Source organism: Gracilinanus agilis, chromosome 1 (genome assembly GCF_016433145.1).
Source record: "Gracilinanus agilis isolate LMUSP501 chromosome 1, AgileGrace, whole genome shotgun sequence".
Classification (NCBI taxonomy): domain Eukaryota; kingdom Metazoa; phylum Chordata; class Mammalia; order Didelphimorphia; family Didelphidae; genus Gracilinanus; species Gracilinanus agilis.
Window position 1 is genome coordinate 142,455,712 of NC_058130.1, and position 10,678 is coordinate 142,466,389.

Below are 10,678 nucleotides of genomic sequence, written 5' to 3' on the forward strand. Positions count from 1 at the left end.
TGACAACAGTTGAGAGATCAGCATCAGCTAGAGTGGTATTCTGTTATTTATCACCCAAACCATTTTCTCTTCTTCCTCAATGAGTTCACTACCTAGCTTAGTCTTTCTATCCCAACTCCTTCTTGGATATATTAGACTTCAATATACATACCAATGCTTCCTCTATCTTGCTGTGGCATCTCCTCAATTTTCAATTCTTTGCCACCACAAAAAGAGCTTCTATGAACATTTTTGTATGTACGGGTCCTTTTTCACTTTCTTTGACCTCCTTGGGGCATAGATCCAGTGTTAGTAATTGTTAATTCAGAGTATGTATAGTTTTAAAGCCTTTTGGACATGGTTTCAAATTTTTATCCAGAATTGTTTGACTCATTCACAGCTTCACCAATAATGTGTTAGTGAATTTATTTTCTCACATGCCCTCCAGACTTTGCCATTTTCTTTTTCTGTCATCTTAGCCAATCTGATGAGCGGTACCTCAGAATTATTTAAATGTTCATTTCTTTAATTATTAGTGATTTAGAGTATCCTTTCATATAACTATCAATAACTTTGATTTCTTTCTTTGAAAACTGCCTGTTCATAACCCTTTACTATTTATCAATTGGAGATTGCCTTTAATTTTTCCAAATCTGGCTCAATTCCTTTTATATTTGAGAAATGAGAACTTTATCAGAGGAATTTACAGTAAAAATTGGAGAGAGAATAAATATCTTAAGAGAAGGTAGAAAACTTTACCCAAGTAATGAGCTCTCTGAAAAAAGAATGGAACAATCAGAACTCAGTGACTCAGGAGACAGCAAGAAATATTAGAACAAAATCCAAAGATTAAAAAAAGAAGAAAACTTAATATGTCTAGTATCAAAAACAAATGACCTATAAAACAGATGAAGAGAGATAATCTGAGTCATTAGATTCCTTGAAAATCACAAATCATTTTTTTAAATTGCCCAGATCTGCTGGGACTAGAGAACAAAATAAGAAAGAAAAGAATGATCACCACTGGAAAGAAACCCCAAAATGAAGACGCTCAAGAATATTATACCCAAATTTGAAAGTTTTCAGGTTTAGGAAAAAAATTGCTTTAAGTAGTCAGAAAGAAAGAATTCAGATACCAAGGAGTCACAATTGAGATTACATAAGACTATGTTGAAATTATAGGGAGGAAAGAAATTTTGGAATATATAATCTGAAAGGAAAAAATGTTTTATGATTAAAAATAACTTACCCAGAAAAACTGTGTATTAATCTACAGAAGAAAAAATGTACCTTGAATAGATTAGAATAGACTAGACTAGGAGTAGAATACACTGTTTAATAGAATATAATCTAGATAAGTAGAATTGATTAGAAACTTTTCAATACAAACAAAAGGGAGTCAAGAGAATACTAGAAAGGGGCAGCTAGGTAGCTCAGTGGATAGAGAGCTTTGCCTGGAGTTGGGAGAACTTGGGTTCAAGTCTGGCCTCAGACACTTCCTAGCTGTGTGACCCTGGACAAGTCACTTAACCTTGTTTACCTAGCCCTTGCCCTTCTGTCTTAGAGTTTACTAAGGTAGAAGGTAAGAATTTTTTTAAAAAGAGAGAAATCTAGAAGTGTTGAGCATTTGAGCAAATGAAAGGGGCTCAGGATCATAAAGTACTTATATTCTAAGAGGAAAAGGAGTTTAATGACCCTTCAGAATCCTGTCTTCAGGGATCCAAACTGAATTAAGAAACATACAAACATAGGTCAATTTTTTTTTGTTTTGTTTCCTTGATTTTAATAGGAAGAAGAAGGAATACATTAGGAAATAATAAGGCAAAGTACTGAGTTTGCAGTCAAGAGGACATGAATTTAAATCCTACCTCACTTATTATAGCTGTACAACCAGGGTTAAGTCACTTAACTTTTCTCAGGCATAGTTTCCTCATTTGTAAAATGAGAAGAATAACTCACAGGATCGTTGTATCAAATGGGATAATATGTATAAAATGTTTTGCAAACCTTAAAGCACTATATAAGTGTTAGCTATTATAATTATTAATAATTGAGGAAGAAGGTGGAGGAACTTAGTATTTACCATAATTGGGGTGAATGAAAAGAGCATGAAAACATGAAGGAAGTGGTAGGAGAGCAGGCATCTCATGATCCTCACTCATCTCAGTCACACCCAGGAGGGGTGAACAAACAAATTCATACATACATAAAATTTGGTGTAGAACTATATTAAACTCAAAAAGGAAACAAGGAGGGAAGGGACTGTAAGAGAGAGGGCAGACTAGGGAAGAAGAATAATCACAAGCCAAACAAAAAGTCACCAGAGTCACTACTTTAGAGGGTAGATCATTTAGGAGAGATTCAAAAGAGAGAGAGAAAATTTAGAGACCAGGGTCTAAGCCTGGCAAAGACAGAAGGGAAAGAGGAGTAGGAAGAGATTATTTCAATTACAGGATACTAGTACTGATGACAGTCTTTTCCCCCTACCCCTCATGCATCTCTTTCTTTGCAAAAATTAGGAAAGCAGAAGGAAAAAAGAAAATATATCAGAGGAGGGAATAAAAGATAATGAATGTGAATGTGATAAACCCACCCATAAAATGGAGGAGAGCAGTAGTAGGATGGATTAGAAAGCAGAATACAACAATTAATTGTTTACAAGAACTCACTTGAAATATAAAGATTCATAGATAGTTAAAATCAGGAGCGGGAACAGAATTTATTATGATTCAAGTAAAAAAAAATTAAAACCCTTACCTTCTGTCTTAGTATTGATTCTAAGACAGAAGAGAGATAATTGGGGTTAAGTAACTTGCCCAGAGTTACATGGGTAGGAAGTATCTGAGGTCATATTCGAACCCAGGTCCTCCTGACCCCAGATCTGGTGCTTTATCTAAAGTGCGATTTAATTGCTCCTAACAACAATTTTTAACATTAAAAAAATTTTTTTTGAGTTCCAAATTCCCTCACTCCCATCTCCTTTCCTTGAAAAGGCAAGTACTTTGATATAGACTTTACACACAGTCATTAAAACCATACATCCATATTGCAAAAGAGAACACAGACCAAAAAAATGGGGGGAAACCAGGGAAAAATAAAGAAAGTTTAAAAATATGCTTCAATCTGCATTCAGATTCAGTCCTTTCTCTGAAGGCAGATAATCTTTTTTTGAAATAGAATTTTAAAAAAATTAAATATAAAAGGATTGATGATTATGGAATGGTAAGCAATATACAGAGAAAGGAATATGCATATATCTCAACTGTGTATAACACCTTTACTAAAACTGATCATGTGCTAGGGCATAAAATCTTCATAAAAGGCAGAAAAGCAGAAATATTAAGGCATATTCTTTGTTGATAATAAAAATATACAATAAAAGAATTATAAAAGAATTTGAAGGAAGTAAAATTTAAATTATCAATACTTAATACTTGTACTAATAATTAATAAATTAAATAATTTAATGCTAAAGAAATGATGAATTAAAGAAAAGATTATAGAAACAATAGATCATTTTCTTAAAGAAAATGACAATGAGACAAAATGCCAAAACTTTTGAGATGCAGGCAAAATACTACTTAAGGGAAAAATTGTATTTCTGAACACTTTCATCAACACATACATATACACAGAGAGAATAGGTCAATAAATTAAGTGAGGAAAAATTATGAGGAAGGAATAGTACCTATGTGGGAGCAAGAATGTTAAAGAGGAGTTAGAAAGGATTGACACTGAGAAGTGGAACCAGAAAATAGGAAACATTTTGCTATTTGTAAAAAATAAGAGACAGAGAAACTAAATTGCAAATATCAATAATTTAGAAAACTCATAAAGCGATAAAGAGTTTATAAGTGATAAGGAAATAAAGGAAATGTTGATTTGGAAGAAAAAAATAAACCAAGAACTAGATGATTTTGCAAGTGGATCTTAATAAATATTCAAAGAATAATTAATTGCCCCTTTTGGCCTTTTTCTTTGATTGCTCTCTCGATGGATCTCTTTCTGGTGATTTGACTCCTCAGTGGTATCTAAGATGACTTTCTCCTATCTAAGGCTGACAATATGGTCCTATGAAAATGGGGGGGTCTGTTTGCCTTGCTGTTTGTTCTTCGTGTTAGGTGGAGATTAATCTGAAGGATCTAACCTTTGGGTTTCAGAAGGTCAGGAGATGGAGTCCCCAGGAGTCTTGGAATTTGAGATTCTGAGAATGAGTCTTCAGGCTGGATTGTGTAGCTATCTCACCATTAATATCTAGAAGAGCAAGGAGCCACCTTTGGGAGTGACCTTCAGGACTCAGTCCCAGCAGTAACTGGGATGGAATGGGCATGAATTTGGGCATGACTTTGTTGTGATCAGTGCTATGTAGGAACCAACTTGAGGTGGTATAGGAGAGAGTTTGCCCCTAAGGTATTAGGGAAAATGTAAATTTGTTCTTGCTATAGGTTTGAGGTAAATATCCTTTTGCAAAAGCTAATTGATATTAAGTGGAGAAATGGAACAGGGGTACTATTCACTGTCCCCTAAAAGTTGGACAGATCATAGCTGGTATGATCTGAGCCAATGGCAATAGAAAAAGAGAAATACTCCAGTTCCTCAGAGTACCCTAGAACAGTGGTGTCAAACTCAAACAGAAACAGGGGCCACTCGTACATGAGTATTCCTGCAGGCTTAGAAAACCACATATTCATATCATCTATGTTCTGTCCTGTTTTTATTTATTTTGTTGACTATTTCCCAATTTCCATTTTCGTCTGACTTGGCTGCACTTGGGACCATTGCAGGCTACAAGCCCCACAGTCTGATATCTCTTCCCCAAGATGTAACTAGACTGGCAGTGGAAGAGTGAGTCAAAGCACACTTGCTACATGAAAAGTTAAAAAAACAACAACAACAAACCATGGGAAAATTTATGAACTGATACAGAATGAAGAAAATAGAAATAGAAAAAAACTCAGCATGGAGAGGCAATGAAACCCTTGTCAAGTTTGGTCATCAGTTTTAGTACCTCACTGTTAAAGGGTATATTTTTTCAGGAATCTGCTTTGTATTGAGATTTCTTTGTGTGTTTGTTGGGAAGTGATTTAGTGCCTAAACAAAAAAGTATCAATAAAAATTTTAAGATAATAAGAGTAATTTCAATATTATATAAATCCTTTGTAAAAATAGTAGAAAGAAAGCATCCTACCAAATTTCCTCTCTGTGATATATTCATGATAGCTAAGCCAGAGAGAGAGAGAGGAAGATAATTATACACCAACGTCTCTAGTGAATATCAATGCAGACATACTGAATGAAGTTTTAGGAAAGAGCCTACAGAAGCATATTAAAAATATTACATACTATAATAAGGTTGGACTTAAACCAGGAATACAAGTTTGGTTCAATATTACAAAAACTATAAACACATTACATATTAGTAAAAAAATTTTCAAAAACACATAATTATGTCAAAGATGAAATAAAAGCTTTAAACAAAATATAATGTATTATACTAAAAATATTTTTAAAAAATAGGAATAGGGGCAGCTAGATAGCACAGATGATAGAATGCCAGGCCTGGAGTCAGGAGTACCTAAATTCAAATTTGACCTCAGATTCTTCCTAGCTGTGTGACCCTGAGCAAATCACTTAACCTCAGATGCCTTTACCTCTTCTCTGTCTTAGAATTTATACTTAGAGAGTAAGGTTTTTTTTTAAAAAAGAGTAGTAATAAATGGATCATTTAATTATATGGTAAATAGTATTTATCCCAAATCTAAAATCAACATTATTGAGAAATGATAGCGAGTTTTCCCAAAAGATCAAGATTAAAGCAAGAATATCTGTTGTCACCACTATTATTTGATATTGTTCTAGACTAGCAGCAATATAAAAAAACAAACAAACAAATTAAGGGAATAAGCACAGGCATAGAGGAAAGAATTATAGTTTTAGAAATGATTCAATGATCTACTTAGAGAACCCCCAAAATGATTGTAATATTAATTAGAAAAATAATAGAAAACAAAAATAAATCTACATAAATGGTCAGTTTTTTTCCTCTTTTTCTATATATTACCAACAAAACCCAGTAGGAAGAGACTATAGAAAGATGAGATATTTGGGAGTCTGTATACCAAGATGCACACAGGAATTATATAAATACAACTATAAAACACTTTACAGAAATAAAGATAGCTAAATATTTGTAAGGATGTTAATTGCTCATGGTTGGGTCATGCCAATATAATAAACATGATAATACCCAAATTAATTTACCATACCATTCAAACTTTCAAATGACTACTTTGTAAAACTTGGAAAAAATAATTAAAAAATTTATTCCAGAAATAAAAAGGTTGACTCTCAAAGGAAATAATGAAAAAAAAAAGATAATGGTAGAGGAAGGGATACTAGGTATAAAGTACTACATATAAAATTATAAGGTAGAAAAATAAAAACTATTTCATAAAAAAGTTTAGATTAGTCAGTAGAACAAATTAGGTAAATAAGATCCAAAAACCTACCTATGTATGACCCTGGGCAAGTCACCTAACCTCATTTACCTAATCTTTGCCCTTCTGTTCTAGAGTTGATACTAGGACAGAAGATAAAGGTTTAAAAAAAAGAAAAAAAAAAGATCCCAAATCAAAGAGACAAAAGATCATATAAATAAATTGGAGGAGCATAGAAGGAGCACAATAGATAAGAGGTTTTGCTCAAATAATGTATAGAAACAATTGCAGGAGACAAAATAGACAATTTTAATTGTATTAAATTGAAAATCTTTACAAACAATAAATACTAAGTACCCTTTCATTTCTAGTTCTGTGATCCTGTGAAAATTAGAGGTAGTTGTGGGGAAAAATCTTTGCAGCAAACTTTCCTGAATATATATGCATGTATGTGGGTGTGTACATATGTAACAGACAAATATAATATATGGATACATAGAAAATTGATTCAAATATATAATGCCAAGAGCAATTCCAAATACATAGTCAAAGGACTTGAACAGGCAGTTATTGGTTTTTTTAAGTTAAAGTTTTCTTTTATTACTGTTTCATTATAGGACTCAAACATCCTGACCTTGGGTGACCTAGACTTTATTTATTTATTTTTATTTTAAAATTTTTAAAATTTTATTTTTATTGTCATGCAAAACATAACAGGCAGTTCTTAAAAGAAGAAATGCAAGCTATCAAGAACTTTATGAAAAAATTCTTTATTAGTAAGAGAAATCTAAATTAAAGCAATTTGGAATTTTCACCTCATGCAGAGATGACAAAATGGAAACTGACCATTGTAGAAAAAGCTATGGGAAGAGAGGTGGTTTGAAACTATACCCAAAAAGTCACTAAGTTATTCATATTCTTGACCTAGTTATATTACTACTAGTTTTGCATCCCCAAAAAATCAAAGAGAGGCAGAAAGGACCCACATCAACAAATATATTTGTGACAGAACTTTTTATTGAAGCAAAGAGCTGGAAACAAAGAGAATGTCCATCATCGGGGGAATAGCTAAGCAAATTATGGCATATGAGGGAAATGAAATATTATTTCACAGTAAGAAACAATAGAAATCTGATGTGGTTGGAACAATATCCTAAGGCCTTGTCCCACTCAGGCTAGGATAGTTCTTTAAAAGATTTAATTGACTCAGAAGACTAAAGGCTTAAGCTAATGATGTAGCTTCTTGATGCTCTTAGTGCAAAGGCTAGGGAATGGTTTTTTTCTGTTTCTTCTCTCTCAGGCTTCTGACATTAGACTCTCTTGGGCAACCTACAGGGGCAGGGAGATTGTATCTAATTTAATCAGTTCTGTGTCCTTGTTGATTATGCTTTCTGTTTTGATTATTTTTCTTGTTTATGACATAATAGTAATAGTAGTGATAGTGATAGTAGTCATAGTCATAGTAGTAGCAATAGCAACAGAAACAGCAACGGCAGCAGTCAGATGTTTTTTAGTGCCCCATTTTGTTCCAGTTTCAAGCTTGAATTACCAGATTGTTCTGAATCAGTCCTAGCATGTTACATTTGGGAAGTCTTATATGTTGCAGAATAAAGTAAATAGAACTGATGCAGAGTGAAGTAAATAGAACCAAGAATTAACCATTCAATCAACAAACATGGATTAATGGCTTACTATATATGCCAAGCATTTTGTTAAGTGCTAGGGATATAAAAAAAACCAACCAAAAAAAAAATACAATGACTACCTTATAAAGGAAAACAGCTTTGATACAGGGCTGTGCTGAAACTTACTTATAGCAGTTCATTGTTAAATTTTCAGTGTGAACATTTACATTCTATAAATTGGCGAACTCCAAATCAAGACTTGAATGATTGTTTTGTTGTTTATCTAGACTTAAGAAAGTAATGGAGAAAATGTTAATAATACCAATTAAATTTAAAAGTGTATCCTGTGTATGTATTTTTTTAGAGATCTGATTGTTAAACTTTCTCTAGCATACCATTGGTTCTGAAAGATTTAACAAGTGTGATTAAATATAATGAATAATCAAGAGTCTAGCAGCCTGATGATGACCAATATTTACTACCTCTTGGCAGAAAGGCAAATGAGCCCATGTTTTTTGACATGACCAGTGTGGATCTATTTTGTCTTAAAGGCATACTTATTTTTTTTAAACTGTGTAACTAGAATTTTGTTCCCCAGGACTACGTTTTCCTGCATCCTACTTTTGTTCTTAAGTTTTGACTATAAGGGTTCTGTAACCCCACCCCTCACTCTCTTCTCCCACTTTTTCAGTCTGGGAAACTGCCCTTTACTCAGGCTATATTTTTCCTCTACTTCAAGTGATTATTAATAAAACTTATAAAATATAATACTTAGAGTTATTGGATATTAATTTTAATATTACAAAACCCTTGCCTTCTGTCTTAGAATCAATACTAAGTATTGGTTCCAAGGCAGAAGAGTGATAAGGGCTGGGCAATTAGGGTTAAATTATTTGCCCAGGGTCACACAGCTAGGAATTGTCTGAGGTCAGATTTGAACCCAGGATCTTCCAATTCTAGGCTTGGTTCTCTATCCAATGAACCACCTAACTGCCCCAACTCTATTTGTTTCATAAAACAAATGATGGGGTTCTTCTTTGGGAGGGGGAGTTATGGGGTGAACAGTAGGTGGTAATCATAATGCCAAAAAAAAAAAGGGAAAGAAAAGAAGAGAAAAGAAAAGAAAAGAAAGGCCGATGAAATAATTATAAAAAGCCCAGAAGAGAGCCCAAAGAAGTTCAGAGAGAGACCAAGATAAGCAGGATGGTATTAGACCTACTGGCTTCATTTTGTTATAGGCTTAAAAAACCCAAGCTATAGCTTTTATCCCCCTTGTCCTTTGCATCCGGAAATGATCATGTTTGTTGTCTGTCACTTTCATCCTCAACCCATCACTCTTATTCATACCACCTATCTAATCTGTTGCCAGATCTTGCCATTTCATTGTCTGCAGAGTCTCTATCTGCCTCCTCCTCCTCACTGATAATAGAGTCCTGACCTCAATCAGGCTCTCATTATCTCTCACAGGAACTATTAAAGCAGCTTCCTCTTTGTTCATGTTTGCTGATGAGTGTTAAATTAATTATATAAAAGAAGCAATAGGGAGAGACATCTTCCCTGAAGTTATAAGGGATGTAAAATAATATTTTATAGTTGTTCAGTTGTGTCCAACTCTTCATAACTCCATTTGGGGTTTTCTTTTTTTTTAATGATAAAATATCCTTTAAAAATTTTTTTTATTTTGAATATTTTCCCATAGTTACATGTTTCATGTTCTTTCCCTCTCCCCCAAGCCCCCCTGAACCCCCTTAGCTGACACACAATTCCACTGGGTTTTACATGTATCATTGATTAAGTCCTAATTTCACATTATTGATAGTTGGACTAGAGTTATCATTTAGTGTCTACATCCCCAATAATATCCCCATTAGCCCATGTGTTCAAGTAGTTGTTTTTCTTCTGTGTTTCTCCTCCCACAGTTCTTCCTCTGAATGTGGCTAGTTTTCTTTCTCATAAGTCCCTCAGCCTTGCTCTGGATTCTTGCATTGCTGCTAGTAGAGAAGTCTGTTATGTTCAATTGTACCACAGTGTATCAGTCTCTGTGTACAATGTTCTTCTGGCTCTGCTCCTTTCACTCTGCATCAATTCCTGGAGGTCATTCCAGGTCACATGAAATCCCTCCAGTTCTTTATTCCTTTGAGCACAGTAGTATTCCATCACCAACAGATACTACAATTTGTTCAGCCATTCCCCAATGGAAGGACATCCTCTCATTTTCCAATTTTTTGTCACCACAAAGAGCGCAGCTATAGATATTTTTGTACAAGTCTTTCCCCTTATTATCTCTTTGGGGTAAAAACCAAGCAGTGCTATGACTGGATCAAAGGGCAGGCAGTCTTTTAGCGCTCTTTGGGCATAGTTCCAAATTGCCATCCAGAATGGTTGGATCAATTCACAACTCCACCAGCAGTGCATTAACGTCCTAATTTTACCACATCCCCTCCAACATTCATTACTCTCCCTTGTTGTCATTTTGGCCAGTTTGCTAGGTGATACCTCAGAGATGTTTTGATTTGCATTTCTCTAATTATTAGAGATTTAGAACACTTTCTCATGTGTTTATTGATATTTTTTATTTCTTTATCTGAGAGTTGCCTATTCATGTCCCTTGCCCATTTATCATTTGGGGTTTTCTTG